This window comes from Urocampus carinirostris, chromosome 16 (assembly GCF_059441175.1).
Source record: "Urocampus carinirostris isolate Australia breed hairy pipefish chromosome 16, RoL_Ucar_1.0, whole genome shotgun sequence".
Taxonomy (NCBI): domain Eukaryota; kingdom Metazoa; phylum Chordata; class Actinopteri; order Syngnathiformes; family Syngnathidae; genus Urocampus; species Urocampus carinirostris.
In genome coordinates this window covers 24,635,651-24,652,771 of record NC_142364.1, presented here as the reverse complement: position 1 = coordinate 24,652,771, position 17,121 = coordinate 24,635,651, and positions in this window count along the sequence as shown.

Genomic DNA, 17,121 nt, shown 5'->3' with positions numbered 1-17,121 from the left:
TGGAAGAGGTTGAAAAACTTTTGATGATTTTTCTCTCCCCACCGTCCACCACAAAGGTAAGAAATCCTATTCATGATCCTCTTTTTTATTTTTGCACGTTCATGTTAGCGTAATCTTTTGTAAGGAAGATTACGCTAACGCGACAACGATTAGCCAGGGTTAGCTTCATGTTTACGTTCATGGTAAACATTCAGGGTGATGGAACGGATTAAAACGATTTTACATTACTTTTAATGGGAAAAACGATTTCAGTGATTGCACAAATCAGTTTTCGAACAGGGTTCTGGAACGGATTATGGTCGAGAACCGAGGTTCCACTGTAATATATTAGTTTGCTCAGCTTACGAGTGTTCCGAAACTAGATGAAATGGTCTATTCATAGAAAAAAAAACAATGAAATATGTCATGTACTGTACAAGTAAATATCTGCACGTTTTTTTCTTTATCTGAAATTCATATGGTTGCTGCTATTGTGATGACAAAAGGTGAAGAAAGTAAGTATTTGAACACCCTGCTATTTTGCTATTTCCCCCACTTAGAAATCATGGAGGAGTTTGAAATTTTCATTGTAGGTGCATGTCCACTGTGAGAGAGATCAACTAAAAAGAATAATCCAGAAATCACAATAAATTATATTTTTTTAACAATCTATTTGTGTGATACAGCTTCAAATACTTATTTTCTTCACTGTATCTCCATTTTTGTCATTTATGTTTCAAATGAATAGAACGTCAAAATAAAAAAATGGCCCAAACTAATGTAGATATTTCTCTTTGAAATAGCAGTGACTCTATAAGAAAAAGCGAAAAAAAACGTAACATTATATTTTGTATGGCCAAAGGAAAAAAAATAATCAAATCAATCATAACTGCCCTCCTTCCAGTTCGGCCAAACCTTTTAAACCAATGTGGCCCATGGGTTAACAAACCCCTATGTTGGGGGAAGATGAAACACAAACTGAATCCACTCAAGCTTGATATCGATTGATATCGATGCAAACGATAGTATGAATATATACTTTATTTCCGTGTGCCGAGCTGGCTGCTTCCAAGAGGGCCACTTTTATACTTGTTTACCGATGGCGGCATGTTTTATCTGCAGCCCTCTGAGAGCCGTACTTAGGCTTCCATTTGCCCCTCGTGCAACCACCAGCTAAAAAAGTGGCACTTACACCCTCTCCACGCATGCACGCTTGCTTTAAAAGGGCCACCTCACCGATGGAGCTTTGATTTTTTTTTTTCAAAGAAAAATTGATTTGCCACTATTGGTGTGTTTTCTGGTGAGTTATCCAAATTCATAGCTAGGGATGTGCAATGATATACAGTAAACTATAAATATGGGAGGATGTCAACAAACATGATATCTTTTGGGTATATCTCTTGGGTCAAAATATTGGTAAAATATGGATCAAATCTTTAGAATCTTTTGAAAGTATTTTGAGCTGCTAAACAATTGCCCACAATGGCCAATCAAGTGAGTACGGTGGTTTTCTGGAATGTGTTTATTTGAGGTTTACTTACAAGAGACTTGTCTCCTAAATTTAAAAGGCTAGTATTTGTAACTGGCTTTTAGGGCTGAATTTGAAAATCATTTTATTGCCTTACACTCAGCAATGGATTTGGTTGTTTCACAGCCAGAGGTTGAAATCCGAGCAAATTAAAAAATAATCCGTAAAAATCTTTACAGATCCAGTGTTTCCCATCAAATTTTGTGAGATCCTGGTGGGTGGAAAGTCTATGGGGGTTAATATTTTAAATTCAAACAAATCGATCTGGTGCATTTTTGGGGGGAAAAGTGAAACCAACTGCCTTTTCATATGTCATCGATACCATTAGTGATCCAGTGGTTAGAATTCAGTGTTTTCACCACTGCGACCCAGGTTCGAGTCCTGATGCATCCAACAGGAAAGTTTAAGCTGAGAAAAAGGGAGACAAGATGTTATACCGATTTCTAATAAAAAAAAAAAATAGGGGTGCGCACTATGCATGAGTGAGCATTGTAAACCATTAAATACGGTATACCTAAGATATGACGATATTTTTTAATACTGTAGTACAAGTTTACGAGACTCTGGCGGAACCAATTAAACCCTGGTAGCCCACTGGAATCTTTCTATGCTATGGGAAACACTGAGAACTAGATAATTATTTTCTCAGTTTTTAATGTTCTTTTGAGAATTGTTAAACATTTTTTTCTAAAGTGGACAAAAAAACAACAAGTATGTCCACCCGTTGCCATTGAAATAATGGTTACCTTTACAGTTTATCAGACAAACTGCAACATTACGCTATAAGATGTTCAAATGAAAATTGTTTTTCAAATTTGGATTTAAAAAAACATTTGTTGAAAAAAATGCCACAATTATGCTCTGAGGATTCTGCAAAATATGAAGAAAAAAATACCACAACATCTAAATTACTTAAAAATCGATATAAAAAACCCTGGAATATTAGAAGAGGAAATGTTCATTTTTTTATTTCGAAAAAAAGTAGGAAGAAGGATGGTTTAGTTTATTTTTTTATGAGTAATAAAATGACTAGATCTCCCCCCAAAAAACAAAACAAAAACTGAAAATTTAGCAAAACTGTTGACAAAAAAACAACCAGTCAAAGTATCCTTTTTAATAGGGCTCAAAAACTAAATACAGCAGAATCCTCTGAATGATCACTTTAAAAAATAATTTGCAGAACTAATTAATTGTATTGATTGGTGACCTAAAACCCATGAAAAGTCGAAGTCGGGAAAAAGGTTGGGAAAAATACAGCAGCCTGACTGTGTTTTTGGCCTTCGTGTGCGGCTTCTCCATTTCAATCCCTGAGGGAAGTTTGAAGACTTCCGAAATGATCCCATGTGGTCGCTCGTTCATCGGAAAAACTCATTTCCTCCCTCTTTTCATCTTCAGCTGCTTTCCTGACATCATGATTTCGACATCACAACAACACAATGAGCTTGCCACGTGCCACTGGAAAAAAAAAAAAATATATATATATATATATATAGCTGGATTTGAACCCATCACCCACCACAGGTTCCCATGACATGAATATATATATATATATATATATATATATATATATATATATATATATATATATATATATATATATATATATATATATATCTCATCTCATCTCATCAGCTGCACCGCTTATCCTCAGTAGGGTCGCGGGGATGCTGGAGCCCGTCCCAGCAATCATCGGGCAGTGGGCAGGGGACACCCTGGACTGGTTGCCAGCCAATCGCAGGGCACACGGGGACAGACAACTCACTCGCTCATTCACACCTAGGGACAATTTGGACCAGCCAATTCACCTGAAATGCATGTGTATGTATGTCCGTGTGTTTGTATAAATTCTTGGCCTCAGCCCCCGCTCACAGCACTAATCAACCAGGGATAGCGGATCAGGGCCATATGGGCACTGTCCATTTTAGGCGAGAAGAACAGTAAAAGGAGCTGTTAACAAAAATTTGCTTTTTCGCCTCTGGTCTTAGCAATGGTCAACTGGGGATAACAGATCCCGGCCGAAACAGTGTAATTCAGTTTAGCTGGACCACAATGGCAGCTTAAGCGTCCCAAACTGTAAAAAAATCAACTTTGCCAGCCCCCTGCTCTCAGTAATAGTTGACATGGAATAACGGATCACTGCCAAAACCTTGCATTTCATTTTGTGCGGGCCAGGACGGCAAACCTCTCGACAAAAAGGCAATTGATGGTCCCCACTAGCAGCGATATGGGGTAAAGGATAATGGATCAAGGCTGCATGAGCACAGTCCATTTTAGGTGGAAATAGTCATGGCAAAAAAGAGACACCAAGTCTGACAAAAGTCTGCTTTGCTGGTCTCTGCTTGTAACAGTTTGCAATCGGGGATAATGGATCACGGTCACAACTTTGCATTTGCCTTTTACGTCAACTTTTAAATAAATTAAGATTTAAAACATTTAACCTTGTGTAATATCAAAGTTTTAGACATTATGCTTTTTTTCCCATTGCGCCTATCTGATTTTATTTTACTTTTATCAGGCTTGTCCAGGGCGCAACAAACCCCCCAAAAAATGAAAGAAGAAGAGTTTGTCTATGTGCATCTAAGAAAGGCTAGCAAATCATGTATTACTCTGCCCACATCACCTGGCTTGAAGTGATAACTGCACCGTTACGTTTACATATCTTGCACCTCATCTTTAACATGCGGTCTGGTGGTCCTCTTTTGCAGTAAAAGTTGACCAGTGACAATGGATCGCAGTTGCACAGGAAATGTTAATTTCAGGCAGAAGAATGGGGCAAAGAAACTAGACGGCATGCAAGACACACATTTTTCTTTCTTGGCTCCTGCTCTCAGCAATAGTCAACTGGACATAACAGATCGCAGCTAAATCAGTGCAGTTCATTTTCGGCAGGCCAGAAAAAGACACTTCCCAACAAAAATGCTATTGCTGGTTCTCGGTCGCCGCAATATGGAATGATAGATAATGGATCCCGGCTGCACGAGTGCAGTTTAATTTATAAGGCCGCAAAGTACCAAACACGACGTTGAGAGGGCCCACACTTTAACACTCTCCACTGCCTCTAAGTCAATATATTATCTGGACGCCAAGTCCTCCAGCTTTAAAGATTTGTTGACTTCATCGTCAGAGAGCCATGACTTCATGCAGCAACGCTACTCTTTATTCCGTTCCAAACGGAAAGGAAAGTGGTCGGCAAACGCGTGGGCGAGCGTTACCTCCATTCAACTGCCGGCACGGTTGAGGAAGAATCTGCGACTAATAGTAACAAAAGACCTTGGCATCCAAAGGAGGCTGTCTGGTTATCATGCTGGTAATTGCTTGTGAAAATGATGTTAATGATGGATACAGTTTTTGTTAATTTCTGCGACATGCAGAAGTTTGTGAATGGTGATATTTACAAATAAAGGAACCTAAACAGTATTCATCCTATAGATGATAAAGCTATCTAAAAACAGTAGCACAGAAAAAAACGTTGTATTGTCTTACCCTTAACTTATGAATTAACTCTTTACATTGTTCTTCTAAATAAAAGCATCAATAGATAGGTAATTCTCCAGAGGGTTTGTACACCTTTTTCATAGCCAGATTTAAGCACTTTTTAAGGACTTTCAATAATGCAAATTAAATGTGAACACAGCCAGTTGTGAGAAAGAATGCCTGCCAAACCGGAGTGCTGCACGACCCGGACGAAAACCTGAGGGCACAACAAGAGGAGGCCCCTCGCTCTCGCCATGTTGGCACACAGTCGGTGAGAGGGGGTGGGGGTAGTCGGAAATGGGGAGAGGGGCCTCGGCTCTGTGAGGTGTGTGGGTTGGAAGTCTGGGTGTCAGTCTGCTGTAAACGATCCGTTTGTAACGGAGCGCCGCTTCTGGCAAAGTGCCCTGCAGCACACAATCATCCCAGACCGAATCTGGCCCGCAACCACACACCCGCATGCACAAACATATGTGTGTAGTGTTTGTGGTTGTGACACAAGATGCATAGTCTAGCATGACATAATGGCCGCCATAAGTCAGTAATATTGGTTGTTTTTCAAGTCAAGTCGAGTCATGTTTATTTGTAAAGCACTTAATCAAAAGAAGGCTGCACCGACTAAAAGCTACTATTACACCATCCACTGATCTAAAACCGACATATGGGAACAAAAAAATGAAGAAACCTTTAAAAAGGGTCTGCACATGAGGTCATCCCCTTCCAGGACGACCAATGCTGCAATGGATGTTGCAAGGGCATGAACAGACAATCCACAGACAACATAGACATGAAGTATAGGTAATAACAGAATATCCTGTTGACAGCTTCCTGAGGTCAACATCATTTGTAAGGTATTGAATAGAAGTGGAATTTAAGCCAAGATGTAAACTCGTCTACTGAGGTTGCAGATCAAATCTCAGAGGAGAGAACATTCCACAGTACTGGGGCCCTAATGGAAAACGCTTTTGAACCTGTGAATTTCTTCTTGGCTCTTGGGATCACTAGGAGACCACCGTTTTTGGAGCAAAAGCACCGACCAGGAACATAAGGGGGAGATTAAAACTGAAATATATGAGCGGGTTTAAACTGATCTGACAGGGGGCCGGTGCAGATCAGCCAAAATCGGGGTAATGTAAACCCAATTGTCTTGACCTCGTAAAAGCCTTGCTGCACAATTTTGTAACAACTGCAGGTTTTGGTGCTAGACTTCGGGAGACCGCAAAGTAGTACATTACAGTAATCGAGATGGGAGGTAACAAACGCAAGAGTTAATATCTCAGCATCAGACTGGGACAGCATAGGGCGAATTTTAGCATTGTTGCGAAGATGGAAAATAAATGGTTCTAGTAATATTCTTAACGCGTAACTGGAGGGACGGATTAGGGTCTAATGTGACACCTACATTTTTCGACCGAGTCACTCTGGGTAATATTTTAGTTGTATGAGATAAAGGTGTTACAACCACCACATAAATGCTACTTTGTTAGCACAGTATCCTGTGCAGTAGCTTCAAGCCAGGGGTCATCAACCCAAAATTTAGCAACCACTGGACTGCAGACCAGTACCTGCCTGTGGGGTTGTTTGGTACTTGGCCGCACAGAAAAAAATAAGAGTTGCTTTGATTTAGAAAAAAATTGCCGTAATCGTTGCTGATATTGAACCTAATGGACATTTTTTATACACAAGGTTTTACGGCAGTGTAATACTGTATTTGACCAATGATTTAAAGGTCGAAAAAATATTGCTGACCACATTTGCACTACCTATGATGCAATGGGAAGAGAACTAAGGTCACAGCAGCGAGAAAGCGAAATCTAAACACTACACCGCTAGGGATGTAGATGTTGAACACATGGGGCCATGATTAAAATAATGTATTGTCATTGTAAAAACAACAATACACAGAAATAAAATTTACAATGCAAATAGATATGTAAACAATCTAAATCCATAGTGGTCTAGTGGTTCTACAGCGAATATAATAATATTATTATTATTATTATTATTATTATTATTATTATTATTGTTAATGTTATTATTGGTCCAGGCACAAGAACATCGTCAAATATTAAACCAGTTCGTGGTACAGAAAAGTTTGGGTACCACTTACATAACGGACCCAAAAACAAACCCGTCTAGAGACACAAAAAAGCATGTATAAACCTATTTTTAAACACCACTGTACTCTAGAGGGCGCCACCAGCTTTTCCTCTTCACCCACACCTGACTCTAACCAGGAAATCAGTACCTAAGGACCGTGTTAACAGCAAAAGCTGTTTGATCGTTCTGTGCCCTGATGTCCTACTGGATTATACTTGTTTTTTTTTACCCAAACGGAAATCGAATGCAGTCGTTGGAGCAGTTTATTCACACAGACGACTTAGATTCAAATCAAGATCTTTGGTGTTGTTTAAATTAAAGAAAAAAAGTGTTGATTTTTAAAAAAAAAATCGGTAGGCGTTTTTTAAGGGGATGCATATTTCGGCAAAACGAAGCACAGTAACGCTTACCAGCCACGAAGAACCGGTAAGCATCAAGACTTTTATAAGCTTTAAGATCAGCACAGGTGTATGGGGATACTCCGTTTACGATATAGACTACTTTGACAGGTTGCTAGCTAATCAGAAGTGACATTTATTTTGGAGCTAAAGACGAAGGCAATACTGTAGTGCCTTTCATGTTACATATCGCTCCAAACAAAGACAACAAAATGATAAAATATAATAATGCAGTACAAAATCATCTGGTTTGAGACCTCTTCAGATTTGGTTGTTTTTTTCTTTCACGTCAATATGAAAACCCTAATAACTCAAATTATTTATCTTTTTTTATGTACAATTTAAGTCAATAAAAAAATGAATATAATTGTATATTTAATACCACTTCTATTCAGAATGATACCAATACCAATACAATAACATTTCGAGAAGCGTCGGATACAAATGCCAAATATCAATACTTGTAGTACAAAGAAATTCCTTACTTCACCCACAAATACGACTGATGTAATAAAATCCAACATCATTTTATCCTTAAAATTCTTATTCCCTTATTTCTCATTTTAATAGTAATTGTAAAACGGCCCCTACAGTGGTGCCAATATTGCCCCTGCTATCATCATCACTATAGTCACCTTGCAACAGTAATGGTATAAGCAGCGATACCTGGTATTGGTCACCCTTAAAACATGGGTGTCAAACTTAATGAGGCTCAGGGGCCACATGATAGGAAAAACAATCCCATGGGAGCCTGACTGGTAAATTATTGGCATAAAAAGTGTGCCTTTGCTGGCGGGCTAGGGGTCCTTTCGGAGGCTCACAACTACGTGATGATTTGATTGCTTTTAAGAGTTTCATTCCTCAATATGTTTTTCTTTCGCTAATATAAAATCTCTTGTAGTGTTTATACATTGTGTGTTTGTAAGAAGACAATAGCAAATAACAAACAAAAATAAACAATAATTGATTGAATTTTCCGCTACGGTTTATTTAAAACAGGGAAATTCATGCAGAACGGAAAGTGACAAAAATAGCATACTCTCATTTAAATCATTAATATAATCATTTAATTGCATTTTTCAGCTTTATTTTTCAATGACAATGTTTACCTGAATTAATGAATTTTGCTGTTAGATTTCATATATATATATTATAGAAAGGAGCTAAAGCTTCTATAAGTGTCAGGACCAGAACAGAAACAGGACCCAATTGCGTTATGTTTTTTATTAAAGGAAAGAGGAAGGGCTACGCCCATGATCTGGCGTTCCGTAGGCACAGGAGGCAAGTCGCTCTCGTACTCAGTTTGTGATCAGAACACGGAAGTGGATTTTCCGTAGCGAGTGATGGTGGTGTCAAGGACGGAAAAACAGGTCGATAGCCGGGACAGGAGAGCAAAAACGTGGTCACGGCCAGAAACGAGCCGTAAGCCGTGACGGGAAAGCAGACGTGATCAGAATCAAAACGGGTCGAAGTCAGGGGACAGACGGGAGCAAAAGGCAGGAGGGAGTCAGGGTCGAAAAAGGCTTGCCTAGTGTTAATTGAGGTTTGCAGACGGACTGACAAAATGCGACAAACAGGAGTGGGTTTGAATAGGGACAGGAAGCCAATCAGAGTCCAAGGCAGTGGGCGCCAAAGGAGCGGGCACAGATGAGTCACATCAGTAATCATGACAATAAGCCTCTACAGAGACACCCAGGGGCTATTTATTTTCCTTTCTATTTTTCATATTGCCTTAAACACGTGAAATCTATTTCAAGTGAAAAAAATGGTGGGGTGGGGGCGGGGAATGTTGGGGCCCCTCAATGTTCTCTGGTTGATACATGTTAGTCAGTAAATATAGCTTTAGGAATGTTGTTTAACCTTGTTGACATCTAGTGGAATCATTTAAAAATGCAGATACTTGAGGCTCATTTTTCTCTTGTACCTCTCTCAGCATTGTCTCCCATGGGCCGAGAGTTTGAGACATGTGCCTTAAAGATAACACAATTAGCTAATCAACCATCCTTCATTTGGTTTTCATGTTTGTTAGCTGAAAATCCCCAAAACCCCGAAAAGGTAATAACGGTGTCGGCATCAGCATAGGCACGCCTAAGGGCATCAAACCCGGTCCGTTCCACTTGCGCCACCGCGCCGTGCGTGCGGCACCCTGGGATGTTTCGGCCACATGCATGCAGCAGCATTTGTGCAAGATTATTGGAGCGAAAGTGATGGAGTCTGTCGCTCAGGGAGGAGGTTCCTCGAAAGAGCCAGCCAATGGATGCAGAGAGTTTGTGTGGGTGTGTGTTTTGCTAAATATCGCTAGCATGGAGATAAATAAGAGTCGATTGCGAAAGCCCTTATCCAGTTCGAAATCTAATAAATGCTTATAAATGGTGGCCAGACAACTTCAGCAGAGACACCATGGCAGCGACTTTTAAAGGGACAGTATGTGATATTTAGTGTCTCCTTGTGGTACAAAGAGAAAATATTGATTTGAATACCAGGCAAAAATACATGAACTCTTATACCAATGTTTATTTTTCTAAATATTTACAAGTCGAGAAATTTGTATTTATTTTACATAGTGGAATCCATACCTAGTAGTGGCTGCCCTGTTCGTCTAGCATCTTGCTGCTACGGTGTGCTCTTGGCACTGGTTTGTGTTCGCATTAGAGAGCAAAGTGCCATCTAGTGGTCAAATATTATACAATGTACCTTTAATGCAATGGCGTGACATTTTTTTGTCCTTGTGTTTTGTTTTCATTAACGGTGAAGCAGCTTTCAGCCATTTTGGACCTCACCTACTGAACAGTCTGCCGGAGGACATCAGGTCTGCAGGGACCCTTGATATTTTTAGGAGGAGGCTCAAGACCCCCTTTTATAACATGGCATCCGTTTAAGTTGTAATATTTTACACATTACTTGATTTATTATTTCGTTTAATTTCTATTATCATATTTCACTGTTTCCTCATTTGGGGGGCCCACACTGCCAGCGTGCGGTTTAATGTCTGAAAATCCTGAGGCCATCTGCTTTTATCCCAATTGGTGTGGATAAGCTTCCCTCTGGTCCCCTTCCTCACATGGTCAGTCTGTGCCGTGCCATAATCATATTTCATTTTTATTACTAAATATTACTGTCTTGTTGGAAGCTTAATGCTTTTATACAGCGCATTGAGTGGCAATTTAAATAAATGTGATTTAATTTTTTTTTTCACTGCGTCCCAATTCAGGAAGTCGGCCATTTTCTTTTTTCCCCTATCCACACTACAAAAATTGTGCTGCCTTTTTTGGGGGGGCGACATCAATAACAAAAAATTGTTTGAAAATGTCCCTAATTTATATCATTAAAAAAAAAATTCAAATATTATACTCATTTGAGATAGACAAAAGAAGATTAACACATTGAGTTTTTTGGGGGGGTATCATTTGTTAAAGGAGTCACTAGTTATACAATAAAAGGTTTGAAATGTCATTGATTTGTTTTTTGTTAAGTTTTGTTTTATTGTTTTGATTTTTAAATATATCTCCACTGCGGGAAAAAATTGAATAGGGGTAGGCACTTAGTGGCTTTTGGCCTCATCCAATCCCTTTGGGCACATGTTTATGGATTGTAGAATTGTATTTGTGCAGCTGTTCTTCGTGCATATGGTTTGTTTTCTTTTGTTAATAATTGATTTATGTTGTTTTTTGTGGTTGCCGAAATAAGCCACAAACAAACAAAGTAGATGCAGACATTTTAGACTAGAGGAAGACTCAAGCTAAACAATCAAATATACGTTTTGGGTTTATTCATATGTTCAGAATTTAAAACAATAGCACTAAAGCACCAGTAGAGAAGCTACAATCCGTCATTTGCACATTTAAAAGTATTTAATGTATATTCATAATACTTTGAAATAATACATAGAGAAAATATAAATACTATTATATTCGAGTTTACATACAGTGCATTTGTGTACATTTGAAAAAAATAATGTTTTGTTTCATATTTTATCTACATTTCTATATGGTCAATATCATCGATTTTAGTATGATGTTTAAAAAAGGCAGCAGGTCAGTAAATGTTTATTATTTGTAGTAACCAAAAACAAAGTCTTGTTTATACACACAAATAAATACTACACTTGTTAAACTTATAAAAACACTTTCGATAAACGCTACTTTTAATTTAAAAATATTAAAAACATTTGCCTGCGAAAAGGAACAAATACATTGTCGAATGGTGTGATGTGTGAAAACAAAAATGTGAAATATAATTATGTCGAGTGAAGTTATTCACTTACACTAATGTACAGAATATGTGACATAAAAATATAAGAACATTAGTTGTGGGTGTAGCAGTAAAGATCATGTGATTTTCCAAACAACAATCAATAAATTGATGATTAATTTGATAGATTTTATACATAAAGAAGCAAAAATAAGAAACATTAAAAACATTTTGTCAGCGAAGTTAATTCTTTGCTCCCACAAAAATACAAAGAACGCAACAAAAACAATTATAAGAACACTGTAACCGTATTTATCATAATAATACCAATAATAATATGACAATAATAACGATGATTAAATAATTACATGAGGCCCTCTAAAATGCTCCAGACCTTATAATGATAATAAAGTGCATGCATAAAAAGAAAGCTTGGATTCCAAAAAGAAAAAAAATATTAAGGGTTTTTTTTTCTTAGCATGCTAGCAAAAAGGTAGCATTCTAAGAATTGGCATGCTAACCAACAAAGTGGCACTGGATGATAACAATAAAAACAACAATAATAATATATAAATATGAATTGGAGAACTTCCGCCATATTGTTATCAGTAAAAATGTACATTTTAGTATCAAAAAAACGTAAAAATGTGTAATGTATAATTAATGTTATCTTAAATCTGTAATTTTTCTGTTGACTCAATCGCTCAAAGTACTTGAAAAAACAGTTATGAGTGAAAGGTAATTATTTGTGTGATTCTAAAATTTGTACAAAACACGACAAAGCGCACCGAAAAACCCCAAATTTGCCAGAAATATGAAAGAGCCCCTTATAATCTCGGGTGTGGTTTAAAGACCGTAAATACAGTAAAAAAAAATTTTTAAAGTGTATAATTACAATGAAATGCATAGATATACGGTAGAACATTAAGAAATGAGAAGTTTTTTTTTGTTGTGAAACCAGTGTTCCTAATATTTGTATTTTTTTTTTTTTCTTGAGGTTTCCTTAAATAAACTCTCACACTTACTGTTTCAATGTTATGCTTTATACTGTATATGAAAACATACCTCATAACAGAAAAAGTTATACGTGAGCTTTATCGAAGGTTCGTAAACCTTTTCATGACAATTCTGAAGCACTTTTTAAGGATATTTTAAGCCAACTTTCCAATATCTCAAGTACCATTAAAACATAAAAATCGGGTGTAAATCATGTATTTTGCAGAGCCACAAATATATTCACTATTCACACATGGGCAATTTTAGGTTCAGATCTTTGTCTGGCTGGTTGATTTTTCTGTCTCTATTTCACCTAAAGTGATTAAGGGATGACGAAAAAACTGCAATGGCAAAGCGAAGCCACCAGAGATCAGTGTGGTGTGGGTGTCAATTTTGAGCAGTTGTTGAGAAACATGGTAACAATTTCAAGCATTTACTACACCCAAAAATTCAAGCACTTTTCAATATTTTAAACATTTTTAAACTTTTTCAAGGATTTCATGCACTTGTTCGAACCCCCCTTTAGTCCAGAAAACACAGCAAAGGGAAAGTACATGAAACCCACAAAAGCTGCTTTTGTGTCACACCAGCACACACACACACACACACACACACACACAAACACACTCGCACTTGGAGGTAAACCGAAAAAAATGTTAGCTTTGCCCGTGAAGCACACCGCAGAGAAGCACCAACTCGGGTTCGAACGGCGATTTTGCGAAACGAGGCTAAACGACTGTGTGTTAAGAGGGGTCGGTTTTGGGGGGTGGTAGGTCTTTGGGGGGGTTGTAGGCCGATTCCAAAGTGTCCCGGGCGGCTTTGAAAGTTTGCGTGAGGCGGCTTAACGGTACGTCGGATTGTTTTTCCGCTCGGCTGCCCTCTGGACTCGACTCCAAACTCAAGACGACATCCTCTCATTAGTCGGCCCTCTGCTGCTAAGCCGGCCCATTTAGTGTACCCCAAATCCTATTGTCCCGCCTTGCGGGTCGAGTCAAAGGCCAACCAAAATATTGATGAACCGCTTCAAGGGAGCGCTGAGGTGCTGGATTCAGGCCTTCTGGGAGGGACGGGATGGGGCTGGGGGCTTTTAAGAAGGGGGTTGAGTGCTCACATGCACACACCTGCATTCCCTGCAAGAGCGTAGTCTCTCTTTGCTAACTTAGCGGCTAGCAGGTTAACATAGGCTTACAAAGGCTACAAAATTGTAGTGCCAATGGTCAATGCATACCATTGGTTAGGTAGGGGGGCAGAGGGGTCACCAACCTCTAGCTCTAGGGTAGGGAACCTTTTAGACTCGTAAAAAAATATATTCATTTTTGGGGGGAAAGAGACACACCATATATTTTGAGACAAAATGCAACAAAACCGCTAAACTCGCTCTCCAGACAAAAGCTTACTCTTCAGCACATTTTATCTCACTGTGTGACATATGATGATTTCATAACATTTATAAAACAACAAAAAAGCCAGAGCCTGTGTCCCAAATATCATCAATTACACGACTTAAAACTTGTCTCCCTCCCACAATTACATAAGATTATTGAGCCTCATTTTGACCTTATTTTTTCATAAATAATTGTTAAAAACGAGATGCAAGCAGAGTTCTTTTGTAAAAATGTCACAAAATTCTGCAAAGATTCTGACCTATTGCGTATTTATCTTAAAAAAAAAAAGACGGCGCAGGGCGAATTTAGAGGGAGTGCTTGTGTTCGCTCATTGCTCCACCCATCTCTCCCGGTCACCTAATCAAATAGCCCTGGGTTCTTTTCTGGCGTTTTGGCGTATAGACAATTTGTTCTACGGATTTTCATCATGAGGTGTCTTATCAGTGAACATGGATTATTTAATGAGCTTCCATTTAAAGGATTCCTCAGTGATGTACAGCTAAAACAAGTTTTTTGGGGGGTTCCACCTTGACTGTAGTTAAAAATGTGCCCTTTATATACTGGACAGTACCACATCATTCCTCAACATTGTTTTGTTTTTACGTTTACTATGATAGGCTTCGCTCATGCAAATTTGGACATAGCGAAAATTAGCAGGGAATCAATATTGGGACCGAGCCATACGTATTCATGCAAAGAACCATATATGGCTTGCAAGCCATAAGTTCTTGTGTCTGATCTAACTCTATCTGACCCTCATAGCTCCTTGGAGCTTTTTCAGAAATGTTGGAAATGGAAAAAGACATGGAAGGGAAATATCCATCATTTCGGGGTTTGTGTTTTCTGTAAGACGGACATTCTTTACCCTTCCAATGATTGAACCCCCTTTGTGTAATATTTGACCAGTAGGTGGCACTGTGTTGGCATGTTCAAGCGAAGGCCAGTGCCACAGAGCACAAGCTTCTTTAACCTTGTCTTCAATTTTGTGTATTATGGCGGCTGGATGAGGCGACCTATCATACCAAAGTTAATTTTCGAAAATAAAAAATTTATATTTCTTTTAAAAGGTGGACTCCCTACCTAAGATCACCGTCATGTTTGTCTTGCAACTTGCTGCTAGGCTGTGCTCAGTGGCACTAGTTATTGTTCGCGTAGACAATTTTGTACCATCTAGTGGTCAAATTTTGCATATTGGGGCCTATGTTGTAAAATTATTATCAAATACTTGGTGAACAAAAGTTATTTAAATGCTAACAATAAGAGGGCTGATATTCATTGGTATTCTACCAGTCAATTATTACATGTTACAGACCTTGTTAGAATAAAAAGCATGCTAAAGGTTAGCATACTAAGAGCTAGCAAAATAACAAAAAATAAAAAAAAGGTCTTTTACTGAAGAATGAGTATAACAGTTAGCGTGCTAAGAACTACAATGGTAACATTTAACATGCTACCAGCTGGTCAGGACCCTCAGGGCTAGATTTCATTGGCATCTGAGATGCTTACGTGCTAACAGTTGGCAGACACGTCACATGCCTGATATCGTGCGAGTGTAGAAATCCACGCCCACAAAAAAAAAGAAAAAAAAAGGAGTTATGGATTACACTGTTTGTTTAAATCCATGTTGGCAGGATTAAGCGGCCTAAGGAGGCCAAGACTGGCCCGGGGTTGAAGGGTCATTGAAGCAAGGGCCTGAAAATGCTGACCCTGGGGAGGGTCATCCTGCACGCTTGGGACACATTTAAGATCTTTGTCTTTGGAAAAAAAAAAATTGTGATTTCCTTCTTTTCATAAACACAGTTAAACAAATAAAAATGAATAATAGATTGCAATACTCGTATTGTTTTTATTCCACAAATCCAAATTGGGTGTGGGTGCGCATGCGTGCCGACCACTCCCTACGTATGAAATATTGATGTATGCAGCTGCTTGTTTTTTTAGGGGTGGGTGGGGGGTCTCTCTTCTGCTGGAAAATACAACAGTATGTTTTCAGGACACACTCAGAAAACATCGACGAACGTATTCTCGGTTGCATGATAAAACACAGTTTTGTGTGTTTCAGGTTCATGAAATAGAGAATATTTTGGGGGATTTAAAAAAGATATAGTACTTTTACCAGATAGTGTGGAGAAAAGGCATCAATAGAGCTGGACAAATCATAATAACACTATAATCTCTGTTTTATTTAGAAAATTGTTATTTAATTCCAAATATGCTTGAATAAAGTTATATTGTTTCCTGTTTGGACAAGACTCACAAAATTTTAAATCAGTTTTAATGTCTATGTAAAACTCATTGCTGGAGAAAAAAAAAGAGAAACAAAAATGGTACTTATCTTCTGACAAACTAGATAGTAACCGTTATTTGAAAACAAGCACCAAATTTGAGTATTTAAAATACAACTAATTAATTACAAACCATTGATTTCATGATTTGAATTAGAATTGTCTCCATTGTCGAAGATTACAGCCGAGTGTCTATTACACTATTGTTATAATGCACTATTTTTTTTTCATTGCATTATTCTTATAACTAAGCACGATGTTGTAATTATTCCTTAGCCTATTCTTCCTGATAGTCTTTTATCTTTGTTCTCTTTAAAGTCTTTTTTTACACATTTACACCGGAGTGCCATGTCCAATCTTGTTGCATACAGTGTTATACAACGTTGACAACAATGACAACAAAGACATTCTATTCTATTCTATTCTATTCTATTCTATTCTATTCTATTCTATTCTATTCTATTCTATTCTATTCTATTCTATTCTATTTTAATCTGTTCTATTTTAATCTGTTCCATTCTATTCTATTCTATTTTAATCTGTTCCATTCTATTCTATTCTATTTTAATCTGTTCCATTCTATTCTATTCTATTCTATTCTAATCTGTTCTATTCTATTCTATTCCAATCTGTTCAATTATATTTGAGTCTAATCTGTTCTATTCTATTCTATTTTATTCTATTCTATTCTATTCTATTCTATTCTATTCTATTCTATTCTATTCTATTCTATTCTATTCTATTCTATTCTGATCTATTCTATTCCATCCTATCCAATTCTAATCTGT